This window comes from Equus asinus, chromosome 2 (assembly GCF_041296235.1).
Source record: "Equus asinus isolate D_3611 breed Donkey chromosome 2, EquAss-T2T_v2, whole genome shotgun sequence".
Lineage (NCBI taxonomy): Eukaryota > Metazoa > Chordata > Mammalia > Perissodactyla > Equidae > Equus > Equus asinus.
Genome location: NC_091791.1, coordinates 180,091,571 through 180,116,418, shown reverse-complemented (window position 1 = coordinate 180,116,418; position 24,848 = coordinate 180,091,571). Strand labels below are relative to the sequence as shown.

The following is a 24,848-nucleotide window of genomic DNA, read 5'->3' as shown; positions in this document are numbered from 1 at the left end:
TTGAGAGTCACCAACCTAGAGAAACCATCACACACGCACCTAAGGGGACACATACAAAAATGTTCACCATAGTACTGTCTGCAGTTGTGAAAAACTGGAAACCTCCAATAAGGAAACGGATGAATAAGTGTAGAGCATTCAGGCAATGCAGTTAAACGTGTGAACAACACGTATCTATATGAATAAATCTCAAATCAAAATGGTGAGTGATAAAGCAAGTTGCAAAAGAATACATTCAATATAGCATTTACGTAAATCTGAACACCGGTTCCTATTGTTTATGGATACATTCATATATACCCAAAGTATGAAAACAGGGACAGGAAAGATACATATTAGCGAGAGATTAAGGGAGTTGAGATTGAGAAGGGGTTCAAAGGAGCTTCAATTGTGTCTGGTATATTTTGTTTCTTTAAAACTGACCACAAGCTCACCTCTTTCCAATTCCCTCCTCCCACCCCAGAAAAGAGAGAGGGCAGTGACAAAGTGAGATGGTCCGTCCTGTCTAGGGCAGAGCTGAAAAGGATGGTTCAATGGGAGCGTCCCTCTCCACACAGCAAAATGATAAAGGAAGAAGATGATTGATTTCACTACTTTTTGTTTCTTTTTTCCTGGTCTTTCAAACAAACTTGGACATCAGTATCTGCCTGTCTGAACATAAATAAGCAAATAAATAAATAAGGAGGGAACGGAAGAAGAGAGGAGACAAGAGAGAAAAGAAAAAGAATCACACCGGCACTCTTTAGAAGGACGGTGCCTCTCTTTAGCGAGGGACGTATTTACCATCATGGTGTGGGAGAGGCACGGCAGGAGCCACAAAGTTGTTAGTAAGAACACCAACTTATTTTTCCATCTTCAAGCTGTTTCACTGAGAGTAGAAAACAGAGACACTTACATGAAGTAAGAGAAATGCGGCGCACCCTGAAATGACTACCGGAGGTTTGGGCTCTGACCAAAAAAAAAGTTTCCTTCTTCCTTTGAACGTGAAGAAGTTCAGAGCATGTTACCTCAAAATATGCTGCTTTGGCATATTGACTATTTTCAGTTAAAGGCACTTGGAAAACAGCCAATATAAGAAAAAAACGCCGATCTTCTTTCTTTTTCTTAAAAGCAGGAAATGAAATTCCTACATGAAAGATGTCCTCCGGAAAAGCAAAGTCACATTCTTGTCATCAAGGATGAGAAGTTGAGCCAAGGAGAACTGGATACAAACAGACCTTGTTAACATAATTCTCACCTTCCTTGAGCCTCTCCACAGTTAGTCACTTTTCCACACTTGTTTCTCTTTGTTCAACCTACTGTAAAAGCAAGTAGGTTTTGCCATTTCTTTGGGTTTCATTCTTTGTGAGGGCTCCCATGTCACATAAAACTTCATATAAATTTGTATGCTCTTCTCCTGTTAATCTGTTTCATGTCAGTTTAATTCTCAGGTCCAGCTGCAAAACCCTAAGACGGTAAAGGGAAAAATTTGCCTCCCCTACAAATGTATACAATGTCTCTGAAAACTTCCTCTGAACTAAGTCTTGGCTCAATTCAGCTCCCCAGAAACTTCAAATGCTATCACCTCCTCCAAGAAGCCCTGCTGACCACAGTAGCCCCCTCTTTATCCACAGAAGATATGCGGGATCTGTTCCAAGACCCCCAGTAGATGCCTGAAACCACGGACAGTACCGCACCCTACATACACTATGTTTTCTCCTATACATACATACCTATGATAAAGTTTAATTCATAAAATAGACACAGTAAGAGATTAACAACAATAAGTAATAATGAAATAGAACAATTATAACAACAGACTGTAATAAAAGTTATATGAATGGTTCTCTCTCTCAAAATATCCTACTGCACTGGACTCAGCCTTCCTCTTCTCGTGTTATGAGATGATAGACGATGCCTATGAGATGAGATGAAAGAAGTGAATGAAGGGCATTGCGATGTAGCGTCCCCGGCGGGAAGGAGCCGGATGGCATGAGATTTCATCACACTACTCAGAATGGCACACTATTAAAACTTATGAATTGTTTATTTCCGGAATTTTCCATTCAATATTTTCAGCCTGCGGTTGGCTGTGGGTAACTGAAACCACGGAAAGTGAAACCACAGATAAGGGAAGACTATTGTATGCATTCTAAAATAGCATCTTCAGTCTCCCTCCAATTCCTTTCCCTGCTTTATATTTGTTCACAGTACTTATCACTACCTGATATCTTTTTTTTCCTGCTTTTTCTCCCCAAATCCCCCCAGTACAGAGTTGTATATTTCAGTTGTGGGTCCTTCTAGTTGTGGCATGTAGGACACCACCTCAGCATGGCCTGATGCACGGTGCCATGTCCATGCCCAGGATCCAAACCAGTGAAACCCTGGGCCGCTGAAGCAGAGCATTGCCATTTACAAAGTATTTTAACATTAGTGATCTTACTTAACCCTTAAAACCTTCCCAAACTGGGTATTTATCTTAGAGAAATGAAGCTTATGTTCATAAAAACTTCTACATGAATGCTTACAGCAGGTTTATGTGATGGAGCGAAAGACTAGAAAGAACCCAAACATCCTCCAACAGGTGAATGGATAAACTGTGGTACACCCATAGAAATGGAATACTACTCACCAATAAAAAGGAATAAACTATTAACACCTGCAACAACCTGGATGGGTCTCGAGGGCATTATATTGAATTTAAAAAGAAAATCTCAAAAGTTCACATATTGTGTAATTCCATTTATATAACATTCTGAAAATGACAAAGCTATAGTGATGGAGAACAGATCAGTCATTGCCAGGGGTTGGTGACAGGGGAGGGGTGACTATAAGGGGTAGCGCTGGGAGTTCCTTTGCGGCAAGGAAACAGTTCTGTATCCTGATTGTGGTAGTGGTTACACAAATCTATGCACTGGATAAAATGTCACAGAACTGTACAGCGGAAAACAAAAACCAGTACACGTAAGAACTGTGAAATCTGAACAAAATCTCTAGTTAGTTCTTGTTAGCATTGCACCACTGTCAATTTGCTGGTTTGGGTAATGTGTCCCTGGAGGAGACTGAGTGGAGAAAACACAGGAACTCTCTATACTATTGTTGCAACTTTTGTGAGTACAATGTTATTTCAAAATAAAAAGTTTAAATTATGTATAATTCTACGAATTGCATATACAACACACAGTGACTGACTTTTAATTAGAAGGGCTATCAAGTAGAAAGTTTACATTGGGAAGATCCTCGGTTGCAAATCTCAGAGCCATATTTGATATTCCATAGACCTACGCATTCTGAACCACTCCAAAGACTTAAGGAAAGAGTGACACTCTACACCGGTACCTCATAATCGTGATTAGTAATCAACAAATTTACTTTTACTAACCTGGAGCTCTAGCTGCCAATCAGGGTTTCAAGGATAAGCGCTCCCACTGAAATGGTCGGTTTTCACTCTCTGACAGGCAGGGCCTGAAATGTGATTAGAGGGGAGTGGGTTTAATTGAATGTTCTCGTAAAAACCTTCCCATATACAAAATTCTAATGTAATTTTATTCTGTGTCACTTCACATGGAAAGTGAATCTTGGCTGAACACGTGTATGTTGTACAGATAATTTTGTAACTAAACACCTAATCACCGAGATAAAAGAAAACCCACAGAAAAGCTGTGGCAGTGGTGACGGCAACAGCTCACACACGTGAGGGCTCACCCAAGGCACTGTGCTGAGGGCCTCAGAGATGGCCTCATTTCATCCTCACAACGGCCATGTGAGGAGGTATTACTATTGCTTTTTAAAGATGAAGCTGTTGAGACTCAGAGAGGTTAAGCAACTTGATCTGGGTCGCACAGGCAGTAACTGGCAGAACTGGGAACCTCCACTGGTCATCTGATTCATGTGTCCACTGCTTTTGCCCCTACATTACAGTGCCTTGATCTTTACTCGCCTCCTCACCTTCAGCTTCCCTTCCTGTCAATCCATGTATTAGTTTTCCTATTGCTTCCGTAACAAATTACTACACACTAAGGACATAAACAGTACAGTTCTGAAAGTCAGAAGTCTAAAATGAGTCCCACTGGGCTCAAATAAAGGTGTTGGCACGGCTGTGTTCCTTCTGGAGGTCCTTGAGGAGAATCCATTTCCTCGCCTCTTTCCAGCTTCCTGAGGCTGCCTGTATTCCTTGGCTTGTGGCCTCATCCCTCCATCTTCGAAGCCAGTGAGTCTTTTCACACTGCCAGCTCTCTGGTTCTCTCTCTTCTGCCTCCTTCTTCCATTTGTCCATCTTGTGATTACATTAGGCCCACCTAGATAATCCAGGATCATCTCCCCATCTCAAGGTCATCTGATTAGCAACATCAATTCCATCTGCAACCTTAATTCTCCTTTACCAAGTCACCTCACATGTTCACGGGGTCTGGGAATCAGGACATGGACATCTTGGTGGAGGGGAAGGCATTGTTCTGCCTACCACAAGCCATAATGCTGGCATTGAAATGATCTTTTTATTTATCACTTCAGATGACCTTTCTTTTTCCTATCAATTCTAAATTTTTTCATTTATACATTTATATTCCTACCTTGTTCTTAACAATTTGGTGTGTCTTAGGAATACATACTAGTGTACAGAAAATTACAATTTAAAAAATCAGGGCTGAAGAGGAGATTCTGGGAAGATAGTAGATGAAAAGCACCGAGCGTCTGTCTCACCTGGACAACAATTGCACTGGCAGAATCTGTCGGATGCAACTATTTTGGGATTCTGCAGTCCACTGAAGGTTTACAACTTCCAGGGGATGCCTGGATGGCAAAATGGGGTTAATTTCGGTCAATTTCAAGCCTCAGCGAAGCCCCAGCTACTCACCATCCTCCAGTCCCACGGCAGGTAGCTGTGCATGCATTCCTGGAGCAGCTTGCACACAGCTTGTGGGAACCAGGGTGGGCAACAAGGATCCTGTCCTCCAAATATTGGGACTCTGTGCCCTAATTGCTGTGTCCGACTCGGAGACAGGCAGCCATTGATGCATTGCCCCCTCCCCCACGTTGTTGCAAGCCTCTCCCTGTCTGACTGAAGTGACCTCTATGAGATTTCAAGGGCTGGCTTTCTTCCCCCTCACCTTCATTTTCCTCTTTTCCACATTTTGGGAGCCAGACATTAAACATTAGGATTTTCAAAAGCAACTGTATATATGGGGCAAATTAGAAAGTCACCACACATGCCCCCAGGAAATGTACAAGCTCAAAAAAGACCTGAGGAGACCTTATGTCTACATCTCAGGCTGATCCTTGGCAGAGACAGACTCCAACAATTTTTTTTAAAGTAAATCAAAACAAAACCAAAAGCCAGCAAACCTTGGGGAAAGGAGAGTATCTGATTTCCAGAGTTACCATATCATTAGATTCAAATGCTCACATTTTCAACAACAACAAAAAAATCACAAGGCACACAAAGAAACAGGACTGTCTGGCCCATTCAAAGGAAAAAAACACATCAACAGACCTGACCCAGAGGAAGACTAGTTGGCAGACCCACCACACAAAGGCTTACCAAAAACTATCTCGAACATGTTCAAAGAACTAAAAGAAAATGTGGAGAATTTCAAGAAAACAAAGTATGAACAAAGTAGAAATATCAATAGGGAGACAGAAAACCTAAAAAGAAATCAAAAAAGAAATTCTAGGGGCCAGCCCCATGGTTGAGTGGTTAAGTTCACACGCTCCGCTTTGGCGGCCCAGGGTTTTCCCAGTTCAGATCCTGGGCACGGACGTGGCGCCGCTTGTCAAGCCATGCTGAGGCAGTGTCACACATAGCACAACCAGCGGCACTCACAACTAGATTATACAACTATGTACTGGGGGACTTTGGGGAGAAGAAGAACAAAAAAGAAGATTGGCAACAGATGCTAGCTCAGGTGCCAATCTCTAAAAAAAATGAAAGAAATTCTAGAGGTGAAAAGTACACCAACTAAAATGAAAATTTCAAAAGTAGATCTGAGCAGGCAGAAGACAGAATCAGTGAACCTGAAGATAGGATAATGGAAATTATCGAGTCTAAGGAATGAAAAGAAAAAAGATTAAAGAAAAGTCAACAGAGCCTAAGGGAACTGTGGGACACCATCAAGCAAACCACCATACACATTGTGAGTCTCAAAAGAAAAGAGAGAAAGGGGAAGAGATTATTTGAAGAAATGATAGCTGAAAACTTCCAATTTGATGAAAGATGTAAATATAAACATCCAAGAAGCTCAATGAATTGCAAGAAAGAAGAAGTCGGAGACCCACACCAAGACACACTGTGAACAAACTGTTGAAAGACAAAGAGAGGATCTTGAAAGCAGCAACAGAGAAGCAACACATCACACCCAAGGGATCCTTAATTAGATCACCAGCAGATTTCTCATCAGAAACCTTGAAGCCCAGAAGGCAGTGGGCTGATATGTTCAAAGTGCTAAAAGAAAAAAACTGTCAACCAGGAATCCTATATCTAGTAAAACTGTCCTTTAAAAGCGAGAGAGAAATTAAGACATTCTCAGATAAACAAAAGCTGAGGGGGGCCAGCCCTGCTCATCACACCATGCTGAGCTGGTGTCCCACGTGCCACAACTAGGAGGACCCACAACTAAAATATGCAACTCTGTACTGGGGGGATTTGGGGAGAAAAAGCAGAAAAGAAAAAAGCTTGGCAACAGCCATTAGCTCAGGTGCCAATTTTTTCAAAAAAAAAAAAAGCTGAGGAAATTTGTTACCACTAGACCTGCCCTGAAGAAAATGCTAAAGAAAGTCTTGCAGGTTGAAATGAAAAGACACCAGACTGTAACCTAAAATCATAGGAAAAATTAAGATTTCAGTAAAAGTAAATCTGTGGGCAACTATAAAAGGTAGTATTATTGTAAAAAATGATTTGTAACTCTACTTTTGGTTTTCTACAAGATTTAAGAGAGTAATATATTTTTTAAAAAACAATTATTAGTCTAAAAGCTAGTATTGTTATAACTTTGGTTTGTAACTCTACATTTTGTTTCCTACACAATTTAAGTGACTAATGCATGATAAGTAACAATTATTAGTTTATGGTTTTAGACACACCATGTATGAAGATGTAATTTTGTGACATCCATAACATCCATAATCCAACAAAGGCTACATTGCCCAAATACCAGGATGCTGGAGAGATCCACACCTTGGTACCTACAAAGGTGGGTGGATTGGAGCACACAGAGGAAGCCAACCAGAGGAATAGTGGAGGCAGTGCCTAGGATCCTGGCCTTCTGGCCACAGCAGCTGAGCCAGCTGCCCCCAACCCCGGAGAACCTGGCGGGCAGCAGTGGAGACATGTGTGTGACTCCAGTCTCCCAGCTGAGGTGGCACCTACAGCCATCAGGAGCATAGCAGGAGTGGAAGTGGAACTCTGTGATCCCAGGCCCCCTGGCCATGCTCAGAGCCTGGAGGCAGCAGCAGAGATACACACACAATTCTAATTTCCCAACCACAGCAGCACCTGGAGCCACAAGGAAATAGGCAAAGTCAGAGGTAGAGCGCTCCCCTCCCCCTAACCTGGCTCCCCCAACCCCCCTGCCACTTTGGCAGAGACTACAACCCGGGCTCTTGGATGCAGTAGAGGCATCAGCCATCCCTGTACCCCTAGTGGTGAAGCCAGCAACCAGAGCACACTGGCAACAGCAAGGCATCAGTGACTCTGGGAGGTGCAGGCAGGGACCATGGACCTACTGGCAACACCCCTAATAGAGGGGGTGGAGGGCGGAGCGCGTCTACCCTCAAATATAGGCAGAGTGCACTCAGCTAAGAGAAACCAAAAACCAGTGCTATAGCACCACCTACTGAAAAACAAAAGAAAGTCCTCTAATTTCCAACCAGTTGAATAGTTAGAATCAAAACAAAGCTATGCCTAAATAAGAAAAGCTTTTGCTACAAGCTCACCAGTAGAGGAATAACTCAGCAAGCACCACGAAAAGCCACAGTAACATGGCATGACAAAAAGAAAATAATTCAGAAACCAAACATAAAGTCAGGGAAGTGTGTGATGTAACTCATAAAGAATTCGAAATAGCTGTCATGAAGAACTCAAAGAGCTACAACAAAACTCAGAAAGGCAGTTCAGTGAGCTCAGGAATAAAATTGACGAACAGAAGGAATACTTTACCAAAGAAATTGAAACTGAAAAAGAACTAAACAGAAATTCTGTAGCTGAATAACTCAATAAATAAGATGAAGAATGCATTAGAAAGCATTGGAAATAGAGCCAGAGCAATTAGGCAAGAAAAAGAAAGAAAAAGTATCTAAATTGGAAAGGAAGAAGTAAAACTGTCACCGTTTGCAAAAAACTATTAGAAATAATAAATACAGTAAAGTTGAGGGTACAAAATCAACGTACAAAAATCAGTTGTGTTTCTATACATTAACAACAAACTAGCAGAAAGACAAATCAAGAAAACAATCCCATTTACAACTACAACAAAAAGAATAAAATATCAAGGAATAAATTTAACCAAGAAGGTGAAAAACCTATACACTGAAAACTATAAGACATTGTTGAAAGAAATCAAAGAAGACACAAAGAAGTGGAAAGATATTCCATGTTCATGGATTGAAAGAATTTACATAATTAAAATGTCCATATTACCTAAAGCAATCTACAGATTCAATGCAATCTCTATCAAAATCCCAATGACATTTTTCATGGAAATAGAACAACGAATCCTAAAATTTATATGGAATAACAAAAGACCCCAAATAGCCAAGGAAATTCTAAGAAAAAAGAACAAAGCTGGAGGTAGCACAATCTCTCATTTCAAAGTATACCATAAATCAAAACCACACAGTATTGGCAGAAAGAGACACACAGATCAATGGAAGAAAATTGAGAGCTCAGAAATAAACCCACACATCTATGGACAGCTAATTTTCAACACAGGGACCAAGAGCATGTAATGGAAAAAAGACAGGTCTCTTCAATAAATGGTGTTGGGAAAACAGCCACATGTAAAAGAATGAAACTAGATCACTATCTTACATCATACAAAAATTGACTCAAAATGGATTAAAGATTTGGATGTGAGAGCGAAAACCACAAAGTCCTAGAAGAAAACATAGGCAGTAAGCTCTTTGACATTGCCTTAGCAGTATCTTTTTGAATATGTCTCCTCAGGCAAGAGAAACAAAAGCAAAAATAAACAAATGAGATGACATAAAACTAAAAAGCTTACGTATAACAAAGGAAACCAACAAAATGAAAGACAATCTACCATTTGGGGGAAGATATTTGCAAATCATATATATGATAAGAGATTAATATCCAAAATGTATAAAGAACTCATACAACTCAACAACAAAAAGACAACCTGATTAAAAATTAGGGAAAGGATCTGAACAGATATTTTTCCAAAGAAGATATACAAATGGCCAATAGGCACATGAAAAGATGTTCAACATCACTAATTATTAGGGAAATGCAAATCAAAACCACAAGGAGATATCACCTCATGCCTGTCAGAATGGCTATTATTAAAAAGACAAGAAATAACAAGTGTTGGAGAGGATGTGGAGAAAAGAGGACCCTCATACATTGCTGGTGAGAATGTAAACTGGTGCAGCCACTATGGAAAACAGTATGGAGATTTCTCAAAAAAGTAAAAATAGAAATACCATATGATCCAGCTATTCCACTTCTGGGTATTTATTACAAAGAATATGAAAATACTAATTTGAAAAGACATCTATATCCCTACGTTCACTGCAGCATTATTCACAATAGCCAAGACTTGGAAATCACCTAAGTGCCCATCAACAAATGAATGAATCATATATACAGAAAATGAAATATTACTCAGCCATAGAAAATGATGAAATCTTGCCATTTGCAACAGCATGGATAGACCTTGAGGGTATTATGCTTAGCAAAATAAGTCAGACAGAGAAAGACAAATATCATATGATTTTACTCATAAGTGGAAGATAGAAAACAACAACAACAAACAAACACATAGATACAGAGAGCAGATTGGTGGTTACCAGAAGAGAAGCAGGGGAGGGCAAAAGGGGAAAAGGGGGACATTTGTATGGTAATAAATGGAAACGAGACTCTTGGTGGTGAACATGATGTAGTGTATACAGAAGTAGACATACAATGACGTACACCTTAAATTTACATAATTCTATAAACCAAAGTTACCTCAATAAAAATAATTAAAAGCATACAGAATAGTTTCTCCTAAAAAAATAAAAAATAAAATAAATAACTGAAAGGAATGGGGATGGAGCTATATAAGAGCAGAGTTGTATGTTTTCAAACTTAAGCTGGTATAAATTCAAATTAGAATGTTATCACTTTAGGATGTGAAATGTAATCCCCATGGTAACTGCAAAGAAAATAGGTATAGAATATGCACAAAGGAGAAGGGAATTAAGATGTTTTACTACAAAAAAATCAACTAAACACAAAAGAAGACAGAATGCAGGAAATGAAGGACCAAAAACGCTAAGGCATATAGAAAACGAATATTAAAACGACAAAGTCTCTCTTTATCAATTAGTACTTTAAATGTAAATATATTAAAATCTCCAATCAAAAGACACAGATTGGCAGAATGGATTTAAAATAATGATCCAACTATATGATCTCTACAAGAGACTCACTTTGGATCCAAAGACACAAATAAGTTGAAAGTGAAAGGATGGAAAAAGACATTCCATGCAAATAGTAACCAAAACAGCAGAGGTGCCTATACTAATATCAGACAAAACAGACTTTATTTATTTGTTTATTTATTCATTTTTAGGGAGATTAGCTCTGAATTAACATCTGTTGCCAATTCTCTTTTTGCTGAGGGAGATTGGCCCTAAGCTGACATCTGTGCCCATCTTCCTCTATTTCATATGTGGGACACCTGCCACAGCATGGCTTGACAAGCAGTGCATAGGTCCGCACCCAGGATCTGAACTGGTGCACCCCAGGCTGCCAAAGTGAAACATGTGAACTTAACCACTGCACCACCAGGCTGGCACCCCAAAACAGACTTTAAATCAAAAAAGTTTACAAAAGTCAAAGAAAGACATTATATATTAATAAGTGGTTGAATAGCAAGGAGATAAACTAATTATAAACATTTATGCACCTAATAACAGACCATCAAAATACATGAAGCAAAAACTGACAGAATTGAAGGGAAAATAAACAGTTCCACAATCATGGCTGGAGACTTCAATAACCCACTCTCAATAATGGAGAGAACAGACAGAGAGAAGATAAGTAAGGAGAGGGCTTGAACAATCCAACAAACCAACTAGACCTAAGAGACATACAGAACACTCTACCCAACAACGACAGAATACACATTCTTCTCAAGTGCACGTGGGACATTCTCCAGGATAAAACATATGTTAGGCTACAATTAAGTTTCAATAGATTTTAAAAGATAGATATCACCCAAAATATCTTCTCCAATCATAATAAGATGAAGTTAGAAATCAGTAACAGAAGGAAAACTGGAAAATTAATAAATTTGTAGAAATTAAACAACACACTCCTATACAGCCAATGACTTAAAGAAGAAATCACAAGGGACATTATAAAATGCTTAGAAACTAATGAAAACAAAAATATAACATATCAAAACTTATGGGATGCAGCAAAAGCAGTACTAAGGGGGAAATGTATAGCTATAAACACTTACATTAAAAAACAAGAAAGATCTCAAATCAACGACCTAACTTTACAACTTAGGAAACTAACAAAAGAAGAAACAAATAAACCCAAAGCTAGCAGAAAAAAGGAAATAATAAAGTTTAGAGCAAAGATAAATGTAATAGAGGGTAGAAAAACAATAGATGAGATCAATGAAACCAAAAGTTGGTTCTTTGAAAACGTCAACAAAACTGACAAATCTTTAGCTAGATTGACTAGGAAAAAAGAGAGAATTTATTTTATTAAGATAAAATAAATGAAAGTGGGGACATTACTACTGAATCTATGGAAATAAAAAGGATTATAAGAGAGTACTATGAACAATTGTATGCCAACAAATTTCACAACCTATATGAAATGGAAAAATCCTCAGAAACACAAAACCTATCAAGTTTGAACAATAAAGAAATACAAAATCTGATAGACCTATAACTAGTAAGGAGATTGAATCAGTAATCAAAAACTTCCCAACAAATAAAAGCCCTAGCCTTGATGGTTCAGTGGTAAATTCTACCAAACATTTAAAGAAGAACTAACACCAATCCTTCTCAAATTCTTCCCAAAAATTGGAGTGAACACTTCCAAATTCATTCTATGAGACCAGCATCACTCTAATACCAAAGCCAGACAATGACACTACAAGAAAAGAAAACTACAGAACAATATCCCCTGTGAACATTGATGCAAAAATCCTCAACAAAATAGTAGCAAACCAAATTGAGCAGCACATTAAAAGGATCATACATCACGACCCAGTGGGAATTATTCCTGGAATGCAAGGAAGGTTCAACATACAGAAATTGCTCAATGTTAAACAACCACATTAATAGAATGAAGGGAAAAAACCTTCACAATCATCTTAGTTGATACAGAAAAAGCATTTGACAGAATTCGACACCCTTTCGTGATAAAAGAAACACTCAACAAACTAGGAGTAGTAGGAAACTACCTCAACATAACAAAAGCCATCTATGAAAAATCCACAGCAAACATTATACTCAATGGTGAAAGACTGAAAGCTTTTCCGCTAAGATTAGGAACATGGCAATGATGCCTGCTTTCACCATTTTTATTCAACATAGTACTAGAAGCCTGAGGCAGAGCAATTAGGCAAAAAAGAAAAGAAAAGAAATAAAAGGTATCCAAATTGGAAAGGAAGAAGTAAAAATATCTCTGTTCACAGATGATACTATCTTAAATGTAGAAAACCTTAAAGATTCCACAAAAAAATCTTGTTAGTACTAATAAACAAATTTAGCAAAATAGCAGGATACAAAGTCAACATACAAAAATCAGTTGTATTTCTATACACTAACAATGAACAAACTGAAAAGAAAATTTAAAAACCAGTTCCACTTACAGTAGCACGAAAAGAATAGAATATGTAGGAATTAACTTACCTGAGGAGGTAAAAGACTTCTACAATGAAAACTATGAAACATTGCGGGAAGAAATTAAAGAAGACACAAATAAATGGAAACACATTCCATGTTCATGAATTAGAAGACTTAGCATTGTGAAAATGTCTATACTACTCAAAACAATCTACAGATTATATGAAATCCCTATCAAAATCCCAATGACATTTTTTACAGAAATACAAAAATCCATCCTAAAATTCATGTGGAATTTCAAGAGACCCAGAATAGTCAAAACAATCTTGAAAAAGAAGAATAAAGTGAGAGGACTCATAGTTCCTGATTTCAGAACTTACTACAAAACTATAGTAATCAAAACAGTGTGGTACTGGCATAAAGATAGACATATAGACCAATGGAATAGAATAGAGAGCCCAGAAATAAACCCTCACATATCTAGTCAATTGATTTTCACCAAGGATGCCAAGACCATTCAATGAAGAAAGGATAGTCTTTTCAATAAATGTTGCTGGGAAAACTAGACATCCACACGTAAAAGAATGAAGTTGGACCCTTATCTAACACCATATACAAAAATTAACTCAAAATGGATCACAGACCTAAATATCAGACCTAAAACATAAAACACTTAGAGAAAAAGCTTCAGGACACTGGGTTTGGTAATGATTTCTCGGACATGACATCAAAGACACAGGCAACAAAAGAAAAAATAGACAAGGTCAACCATGAAAATTAAAAGCTTTTGTGCATGAAAGGAGGCTTTCGACAGTCTTTTCCGAGAGTAACCACAGTTTCCTGCCTCACCAGTGCTTGGATGGAACACGCGCTGCTCCTCTGGCTGGCCACTCGGAGCCAGCCCTCAGCCACCTCCTCACAGTGCCCAGTGACAGCCCTAAGACCCCTGCTGGGGTCCAGTGCTGGGCAGCCACCGCTGCCTCTTGTCAGCCACCCGACATAACAACTGAGTCCCCCTCACTGGTAGGACTACCACCAGGACTCGGAGGCCACCATCAACTGCCAGATCAACCTGGAGCTCCACGCCTCCCACATCTACCTAACCATGTCTTACCACTTTGACCACGAAGATTGGCCTTGAAGAACTTTGCCAACTATTTTCTTCACCAGTCTCATGAGGAGAGGGAACAGGTTGAGAAACTGATGAAGCTGCAGAACCACCGAGGTGACCAAGTCTTCCTTCAGGATATCCAGAAACCAGACCGGGAGAACGGGCTGAATACACAGGAGTGTGTGTTACACTTGGGAAGTGTGAATCAGTCTCTACTGGAACTGCACCAACTGGCCACTGACAGAAACAACCCCCACTGTGTGACTCCACTGAGGCTCGTTACCTGAATCAACAGGTGAAATCTATCAAAGAATTGGGTGACCACATAACCGATGCACAAGATGGCAGGCCCAGAAGCTGGCATGACGCACTATCTCTTCGACAAGTACATCCTGGGAGACAGTGACAATGAGAACTAAGCTTTATGCTGGCTTCCCATAACCATGGGGGTGAGTGCCCTGGTCACCAAGGCAGTACGCACATGTTGGGGTCACCTTTACCTTTTCTATAGGTTGTACCAAAACATCTACTTAAGTCCTTTCATTTGTACCGTTCCTTCAAATAAAGCAATTTAGTACCCTCACCCCTCAACAAAGAACATTTTTCTTTTTTTTTTTAAAGATTGGCACCTGAGCTAACAACTGTTTCCAATCTTCTTTTTTCTTTTTCTTTTTTTTTCTTTCTGCTTTTTCTCCCCAAATCCCCCCAGTACATAGTTGTATATTTTAGTTGTGGGTCCTCCTAGTTGTGAGAACATTTTTCAACAGAGTGAAAAGGAAACCCACAGAATGGGAGAAAATATTTGCAAATCGTATATTTGATAAGGGATTAATATCCAGAACATATAGAGAACTCCTAAAACTAAACAACAAATAACCCAATTCAAAACTAGGCAAAAGACTAGAATGGACATTTCCTCAGGAAAGATATTCGAATGTCCAATAAGCACATGAAAAGATGCTCAACATCACTAATCATCAGAGAAATGCAAATCACAACCAGAATGAGATACCGGTTCGTATCCATTAGGATGGCTACTATCAAAAAACCCGAAATAACATGTGCTGGCGAGGATGTGGAGAAATTGGAACCCTTGTGCACTGTTGGTATAAATGTAAAATGGTACAGCCACTGTGGAAAACAGCAGGACAATTCCCAAAAAACTTAAAAATAGATTTAGCATATGATCCAGCAATTCCACTCCTGGGTCTAAACCCAAAAGAATTGAAGGTAGGGTCTCAAAGATATATTTGTACACCCATGTTCATAGCTAAATCAGAATAGGTAAATCATGGAAGCAACCCAAAGGTCCATGAACAGATAAATAGATAGCAAAATGTACGTATATACATACAGTGGAATATTATTCAGCCTTAAAAAGGAAGGAAATTTTGACATATGCTACAACATGGATGAACTTTGAAGATATTATGCTAAGTGAAATAAGCCAGTCACAAAGATACTAACACTGTATGATTCCATTTATATGATGTATCTAGAGCAGTGAAAATGATAGAGACAGAAAATAGAATGGTGGTTGCCAGGGGCCGGGGGCTGGGGGAATAGGGAGTTGTTGTTTAATGGGTATAGAGTTTCAGTTAGGGCAAGCTCAAAGAGCTCTGGAGATGGATGATGATGATGGTTGCTCAAGAATAGGAATGTAATTCATACCATGGAACTGTATACTTAAACATGGTTAAGACGCTAATTTTTGTTATTTGTATTTTACAATAAAAAAATTTGAAAAAATCAGGACCAATTTCAGGCCAAATCTAACATGCAGATATACAGACCTTAAGTTTCTATGTAGTTAGTAAATTAAGCAACAGATTTGAATTAACATCCCCTCTACCAACTCTCACCTTCCAGGGGCATATATTTAACAGGCAAGCTTCCCTATGGATTCAGCAAGTGAGAGAAAATTATACGTTATCTAGCCAAACTGTCTCAAGCATGAGTGTAGAATAAAGCGGCTGTCATACATGCAAAGCCTCAAAATGTTGACACCTCAAGCACTCTTTCTTAGGAGACCACTACAGCCATGCATCGTTAACAACGGGGATACATTCTGAGAAATGCGTTGTCAGGCAATTTCATCACGGTGTGAACTTCCTGGAGTGCACTTACACAAACCTGGATGGGACTGCACACCTAGGCTACACGGTATGGCCTATTGCTCCTAGGCTACAAACCTGTACAGCACATTACCGTATTGACTATGCAGGCAACTGTAACACGATGGTAAGTATTTGTATATCTAAACATAGAAAAGGTACAGCAAAAATATAGTATAAAGATAAAAAGTGGCACACCTGTGTAGGGCACTTACCAGGAATGGAGCTTGCAGGACTGGAATGTTCCTTTTCTCTTGCCTCTTCTTTAGCTATGCATTCCTACTGCAGTTAAAACTCCTCATTAGTCAGTTCCTCAGGAACCATCTCTAGGAGCTCCTCAATGTCATCCTTACCCACACCCAGGTTAGAGCTGTTCGCCATCGCAACCACGGCCTTGCTGATGTTTGCAGCCTCCTCATCCTCGGCAAATCCACTGAAGTCATGGATGAACCTCTCGAGTGTCTTCTTCCAGATGCCATTCATCCACCCCTTGGTGACAGCACCCCAAGCCCAAGGAAGCTTCTTGATGTAGTCATAGATGTTGTAATCCTTCCAGAATTGCATCAGTGTCTCCTCAGTTGCAGCAATAGCCTGGGCAAAGGTCCTCCTCAGGTAGCAGGCCTTGATAGCTGCTATAACTCCCTGATTCATTGGTTGGATCAGAGGTGGTGTTTGGAGCAAGAAACATCGCTTTGATACTGGGATGAAGATCACCAATAAAAGAAGGATGTCTGAGAGCATTATCAACAACAAGAAAACTCTTGAAAGGTACATTATTCTCCAAACAGCACTTCTCCATTTCGTTGGCAGAGCAATTCAGGAGGGCATCTTGAAAGAGGAGCTGGGTCATCGAAGACTTCTCATTGCTCTTGTAGTACACTGGCAGTGTGTACTTATTGACATGCTTGCAGGCGCTGGGGTTCTCACTGTGCCAGATTGAAAGGTTTCAATTTGTAGCCTGCAACATTGCCCCCAAGCAAGACAATTATCCTGTCTTAAAAGCCTTGAAACCTGGCATTGACTTGGTCTCCTTGTGGATGAAAGTCCTTTCACGCATCCGTTTCCGGCATAGGGAGGATTCATCCATATTGAATATTTGCTCTGGCAAGTAATTTTCCTCCACAATCAGCTCATCTAGAGTTTCCAAAAATTTGTCAGCTGCCTTCACATCAGCACTCACAGACTCACCACTCACTTTCACATTATGTGATGAATAATGATTCTTGAATCATTTAAACCACCCCCAGGTAGCAGTAAATTCAACATCGTAGTCAGATTCAGCCTCTTCTTTCAACATCACAAATAACTTTTTACTTTGGCCATGATCGTCATGCTGCTGTGTGGGATATGCTTCTGTGTCTGGTCGTCAGTCCAAGTCTTTAGGAGTTTCTCTACATCTGATACGGGCCCTTCTTGAATTCCTGTTAGTCTCATTGCCTTCGATGAAGCAGATCCTTTAACAGCTCCTGTCACTTTGTTCTTGTCCTTCAAGATCATAGCTATGGTGGCAGGGGACATGCCTGACTGGCGAGCAATGACCATCACTGATTTTCCGCCTCCGTAGTCCTTACTTACTTTTAATTTTGTTTCCATGTCAATTACTCAATGTGGTCTCTTACTGGCAACATTAGCAGTGGATTTTGTACACTTCGGGGCCATGATGAGCAAAACAACATACGATTAATTCAAGCACAAGAGAAAATGATGCAATCAAGAGACGTGGTAAAGCAAGATGTATGAGGCTGCTGCCAGTGTAATACAGCACACAATTTACAGTAAACTGTTTTAGTAAGGAAAAAGAGTACACTCTAAAACAATGATAAAAAGTATAGTATAATAAGTGCATAAACTAGTAACATAGCCACTTGTCATCATTATCAAGTATTAGGTACTGCACACAATTGTATGTGCCATGCTTTTATACCACCGGCAGAGCAGATTTGTTTACACCAGCATCACCACAAACATGTGAGTAATGTGTTACACTACAGTGTTATGACAGATGCAATATCATTAGGCAATAGGGATTTTTTTTTTTTTTGCTGAGGAAGATTTGCCCTGAGTTAACATCTGTTGCAAATTTTCCTCTTTTTGCTTGAGAAAGATTCACCCTGAGCTATTCACCCTGTGCCAATCTTCCTCTGTTTTATGTGTGGGTTGCTGCCACAGCATGGCCACCAATGTTGCAGCCACAGCACAACCGTCAATGAGTGGTGTAAGTCCACACCCAGGAACTGGGCCCAGGCTGCTGAAATGGAGCCCACCGAACTTAACCACTAGGCCATGAGGCCATCCCTTAGGCAATAGGAATTTTTGAGCTCCATTATAATCTTATGGGACCACCGTAGTATACGTGGTCCATTGTTGATCAAAACGTCTTTCCGTGGCACATGACTGTACATGACATAAGTCATTCCTTAATTCCCAATATAAGATATCTTGTATTTTTCTCTAATTTCTCTACAGAATTGATTATTTAATCCCTGAGGAAGGGACTATATTTTACACTTCTATCACTCAACAGGATTTTGAGACTGTGTTCATACCGTAGCAGAGATTCAATAGGGGTTGTTATTTATCCTAGAGTATCACAAGCAGTACGTGAATCTTCCATTAGCAGAGAGTGGGGGGGACGAAGTCCCCTGGGACGTGCGGAGTGTTGAGGCTCCTTTCTCTAGCCATCCACTCAGCAGCGCTCCACTGTCTGGTCCCAGTGAGACCATCCAACTTCACCTCCAGTTCCTGCCAACATAGGCCCTCCCAGCGGTAATCTTCTTAGCTGCTTCTTCCAGAAATGATCATTCTTAGTATTTTCCATGATCTCTAATTATATTTAAGCATATACAAATCTGGGCAGTTTCTCTTGCTTGATTTCCAAGAAACTTCTCGTGTTAGGAAAACAAATAGTTGTGCCCCGCTCCGAGGAAAGATTGTCCCTGTAGTTCCACTAAGTCCCAGTAGGTGGCAGTAACATCATTCAAAGGGGTTCCAGTTTGATCTCTGTTTATTGAAAGAATTCATCTCCTTTGGCCATTGAGGTTACAATATTTATTTTTCATGTAACTTGATGGGCCTTGTCTGTAATTTAACAATATTGGAATCAAATTCTGATAGCTAATCACACGATGCCAGCTCTATTAGATTTCAATTAGCATTCACTCTGATTTGATTAGAAGGCTTTAGCCACTCAAATGGCTAATAGGGAGACATTTAGATAATTGCAGCTGTCTGGGGTCATTACATTTGCTAGCATTTTCACAGAGAGATCCATGTGAAGACGGGGCCATAAAATTTGTTTTTGTTGGTGGAGACAGGGAACGATGGCTTACTGAGGCGGGGGCACTAAGCATTTGCTATTGTGGTCTGGCCTTCGGGATTGTTTTTTCCTTAAGAGGGAAATTCAAGCGTAGGGTGCTTGCCATTTAGCTGTTTTCCAAAAAAGATATTCTTGATTCTCTAGCCACAGTATTGTTTCATTTGGCAAAAGAAATGAGGCATTAGCCACGTTTCCTTTTCCTCTCTTTTAATTGAACTGAATTTCATTTGAAGAGATTAACCCCATCAGAGCTCCCCTCCTGCACAAAGGCCTTCCTGAGTAAGTGGAACAGGGGTCTCCATCCTCGCCTGGCACCACCCCTCGGTGCAAACAACAGAGGCGTTTTACGGAAGCTGCTAGACTGCTTGGTGAGGATATTGAGACATGCTTTAAGCATAAAAGCAGTGCTGGACTAAATGACCTCAAAGATCACTTCAGCTCCTACCGTCTAAGATTCTAGGGATCAACAAAAAATATCCGTGCCCAAAAGAGCCCTCAGACCCTAGGAGCAGGGACAGTAGCCCGGGGTCTCAGAGCGGCCCACCTGCCGTGTATCTTTCTGGGCAGGATGCAGAGGTGGGGAATTTCACCTACAGAGAGTCACCCTCTAGTCTCTGGGGGCCACTGAGAGCTAATTCAAGTCTGGAAAGAAAAAAGTCATCAGTGAGGACTCATGTACTTTTAAAACCAATACTTTATCATTTGTACCCACAGACAACTTGATAATTTGCCAATATGGCTTCAAAACTATATTCTGTTCAAGGAAACGAATGTGGTCTTTGAAGACTCAAAACCAAATTGTGAGGGAAGCTTAGAACTCTCTTTTGTTCTGGTAGAAAATATTTCTCATGTACCAATTTAAAGACATTAATCCTCATAAATACCCCTACATTCTCAGAGGCCTAGGAGGTAAACTCTTAGAGTCTCTAAGCCTCTTTTTCGTCCTAGGTTTTCGTGCAGGACATAGCCCCGAGGCTCCACAGATGACAAGGAAGCACTTCACTCCGCCATAGATCCCATTCTCTTCCAGGTCAGATTGTTATGTGAGAACAGAAGAAAACGCAAAGCTTTCTTAGAACAATGATCCATCCAGCCTAGTAGTTGGCCTTTGACCGTGGCAACTGTTACCTTTAAGATTTCTATATGTTTGAATATAAATTCAGTAATATTCCAGAAAGACAAACATCCTAGTCTGTCCTTTAACAAGTTAATGAGTCTTTTTTTTGCCCCCAGTACAGGTGGTTGTGGGGTGGGCCAGGACCCAAAAGGTCTGACCATAAAAAGAATGCAGGCTGACGAAATGAAGGTCTGAGCCACGGCCCACGACTCATATGGGTGGGGTCAACTTTTCCCAGAAGTGCAGACAGTGTAATTTGTAATACAGAAAAAATGCGGCCGACATTGCCAGGGTATTCTCTCAGAATTCAGTGAAGAAGTCGGGGTGGATTGGGAGGGGGATGGTAGAGCACACACACACAAAACCGGTGGCCACACAAACACTTCTTTCTATAGCTGTCCCTCCAGACTGGTCTGTATTCAACTTTTTTGGGAAAACCAGCAGCTGAGCTGATGCATTAGGCACTTTGTGGAGGGAACTTCTATAACCCCTCAGAACTGGGAGACCCACAGCTCAATTTTGGGACCTAACGTTCTTCAAAAGTAAATAGTCCATTTTAGCACAAGAGAAGAGGAGTGACATTTTATGGAAGGATTTCCTAAATTTCGTAAAAGCTCAGAAGATCCCAGCATTGATCTGGCTTTCTGTTATCTCTGACGTCATTTCCTATTACTCCTCCCCGACTCACTCCACTTAGCCCACGCGGGCTCCCTGCTGGTCCTCAAAGAACGGGCCCACCGCAGGGCCTTAGCACTCACTGAGTCCTGCCCCACTTTCTTCCCCTGGCTGTCGGCACAACTCACTCTCCCTTCCTTGAGATCTTCACTTCGGTGTTGCCCTCTCATCTTCCCAGCCACCCTACTTAAAATTCCAACATGTCTTCTTGCCCTGGCAACTCTAGCCCTTTTCCCTGAATGATTTTTCTCCTTAGCACTCTCGCTAACATACTGTACATCTTAATTCCTTATCTAGTATATTTGTGTCTCCTGCACGAGGTCAGCTCCCTGAGCAGAGTTTTTGACTGTACCTCCAATACCCAGAAGAGTGTCTACAACCGTGCAGGCGCCTGAAACAGTTTAGAGTTAATCAAGTTTAGTTCCATATTCATACTTTCCACAGGGACACTCCGATTCACATCAAGAAAATATTCCTTCTAAGCAAATTAATACTATAAGGGTTTCTTAGAGAATGACTAAGCAACCTGGGAGACCTAACTGGTTCCTAGAATCCTCAAGTACTTTTGGGTGTTAGAGATAAAGAAGCATCGAGAGCAGTGCTTCTCAAAGCGTAGTCCCAGGCCAGAAGAAATAGGGAACCTGGAGCTCATAAGAAACGCGCCTCAACCCCAGCCCAGAATTACAGAATTCAAACTTCTGGGGTGGGGCTCAGCAATCTGCGCTTTAAAAGCCTTCTAGGTGACTCTAATGCAAGCAGAAGTCTGAAAAGCAAACACTGATACAGAGGAAAGAGCAGTGGGCAAAATATGTAGAGATCTGGATTCTGGTCCCGATCCATTTAATAGCGTGACCTTGGGTGAATCCCTTAACCTCATCCTCCTCCATAAATTCACTTCCAAAATGAAACAGATGCTAAATTTTTACGATACGCTTTTAATGTTCTAATGGTAAATCTTTCAATCACAGCCCTGAAGGACCCCACGAGTTAGCCTTGTAATTGTATATTTGCAAGTAATGAAACATCCTATCTGAAGTAAAACTTTCTTTTCTTTCAGCCCGGCCTTTCCTCTCAAGTTAGCCTGAATTCTTGAGCAGTTCACACAGACACACAATCTTGACACCCTTGACACTTTTGACAATGAGCACCTTGTGACACCCCTCACCTTTCTCAGCTTCTGGGACAGCCCTCTGCTCTGGGTTCCCTCCTATCTCTTCAGACGTTCTTTCTCAGTTTCCTGTGCTGGCTTCTCAGCCTCAGCTCCCTTCTTCAAAGCTGGTGTCCCCATCTTGGTCCTTGGAACGCTACATACAATTCCTGGGTGGCTTGGTCCTCACCCTGACTTCAGCTATTTCTTGAATAAGCTGGTGACTTCCAAACGTTTCATTCTCTTAAAACTCCCCACATTAAATCACCTGTTATATAGCCACCGGGCCCCTCAAATCAACATGTCCAAGACAGGACTGCTCATCCGTCCCCCAACCCACTCTTCCTCCTATCTTCCCACTACGTACGGAGCCCGGGTCAGAAACTGCGTGCTCCTAGATGCTTCCCTCTCTCCTTCCTTCTCATCCAATGATCACCAAGACCTGTGGAGCTGCTCTCAAATCTCTTTAGCCATCTCTCTTCTTCACTCTCCAGCCACTGCCTTTAACTGGTCACCAGCTTCATGCCTAACCCACTCCAGTCTATTTGCCACCCTGTGTTCTAAAACCCTCCCTGATGAGAGCCCCAGGTAAATCCCTCGGGGGGCTCTCCGTGGCTTTCAGGGTACTGTTCCAGCATCTCTGCTCGGTCACACGGCGTGCACCGTCTCCTTTCTGCCTGACACTCTCGTCCCCCTTTCCAACACACCAAGCCATGTGCAACTGCTTGTTTCACACCTCTGTGCTTCACCACACTCGATCTTCTCGCGACTCGTACTTCTTCCCCCTTTCTAACTGACTCTTACTTGGCTCATAAAGCAGTCCTTGACCAACCCTCCTAATCTGACTTAGCGCCCCCGTTCTGTGCTCCCAGAGCACTTTGTTCCTACCTCAACCACAGCCCTCATCACTCTTTACTAGAATCACTCATTTACCGGATTCTCTCCCCGCAGCCTGCAAGCTCCTTGAGAGCAGGAGCCCTATTTTATCTTCTTTGCACCTCCAGACCCCGGCGCAGTGCCCCGCACCAAATAAGTGCTTAATAAACGCTTGACAAATTAACGTTTATTTTTTCTTTAAATATAATACTTTTTTTCTTTAGAGAGAATTCCTTTTTCATATTAGCCATGTGTGTCAATATTTCACATTTCCTTTATCTTAACCAGTCCTTTGACTAAACATAGCGACAGGCTGTTAGGGGCAGACATCTGTTCTTGGTCCTGAAGCTGGGAGGAAGAAACAAAGTGAATTTACGCAGAGGGGAAGCCTCTGATGGGAGGTCTGGGGGTGGAAACGAGTGAGAGCCCGTCTGTGGGAGCTGTGACATTTTGAAAGCACCAAATTCACTATCACCTTGAGCTTTTTCTGTGGGGCAAAAGGGCTGACAGAGGTGGGGGCTTTTGTCCTCTCTTGTGGGCAGATTTCCTGGGTGAGTTTTCCTTTTGTGGGGCCTGTGACCACGATGGAGGCTGCCCCAGGAACCCCCATCTATTTTTAGCCTCAGTTTCACACCCCACAGACGGCAACCCTCCCATCTACGTCCATGTTAATTTTCAGTCTTGCTGTTGCCAAGATGAATCACCTAGAGTGAGCCTGACAAATTGCTGGACCTGAAGTGAGAATATAGACCTGAAGCAAGAAGGGAAAGCCTTTAACAGCGGAAAGTTGCAAAGACGCCCTGACCTCTCATACGTCTGACGGCCTCCCTGTGCTACTCTTACAAGACAGTTCAGCGTGCGTTCATATGTACAGTTCTTTGAATGAAGTCCTCTGTGATCAGAGTCCAAGGTGTGGAGCGTGCACTGGACAATCTCACCTCCTCCCCAGGGTTTCCTCCTTAAGGGAAACTTCTCTGGGAAACGAATTGTGCTAGATTTTGCCTGAGTCAGATAGACGACAAACCATACACCATTCTTGGTACACCCATGGGCTTTTCCTTTAAATAGTGATTAGGTTAGGTTATGTGTGCTTTGTCAAACTAGGTCAAGCTCTGGAGGGATGATATTTTGTGTTGGGAATGCCTCTGCTTCTGAAAGCCATCAAAGGTCACCCTGGAAGGCAGCTGCCGGGGCTCAACAGCTACCCTTCTCCTGCGTCCAGACAGTCCCGTGTCCATGGCCTTCAGCCTTGCAGTCCATTGATGGAAGTTCTGATGAAGCATCATCCTGCCAGGCAGTCTCTCAACCAACCAGACAGACTCCCTTCAGCCTGCTTCCCCTCATTCCATGTCCTCCAAGGGTTTTTGGCACAGGGGGTACTCTAAGCAAAGCCTCATCTATTCTTCTAAACTAGAGCTTCTGCCCCAATTTCCTTTTTGATCTCTTGTCTTGGGCAGCTGGAACAAGCCATAGGCAAGCCTCCAGGA

General features: G+C 41.2%; 1 pseudogene; it reads left to right on the top strand.

The window, feature by feature from the left end:
* The window catches only part of LOC106838815 (ferritin heavy chain pseudogene), a 36,515-nt pseudogene extending 21,980 nt beyond the window's left edge, over positions 1 to 14,535 (top strand).
* Positions 14,536 to 24,848: the final 10,313 nt, after the last annotated feature.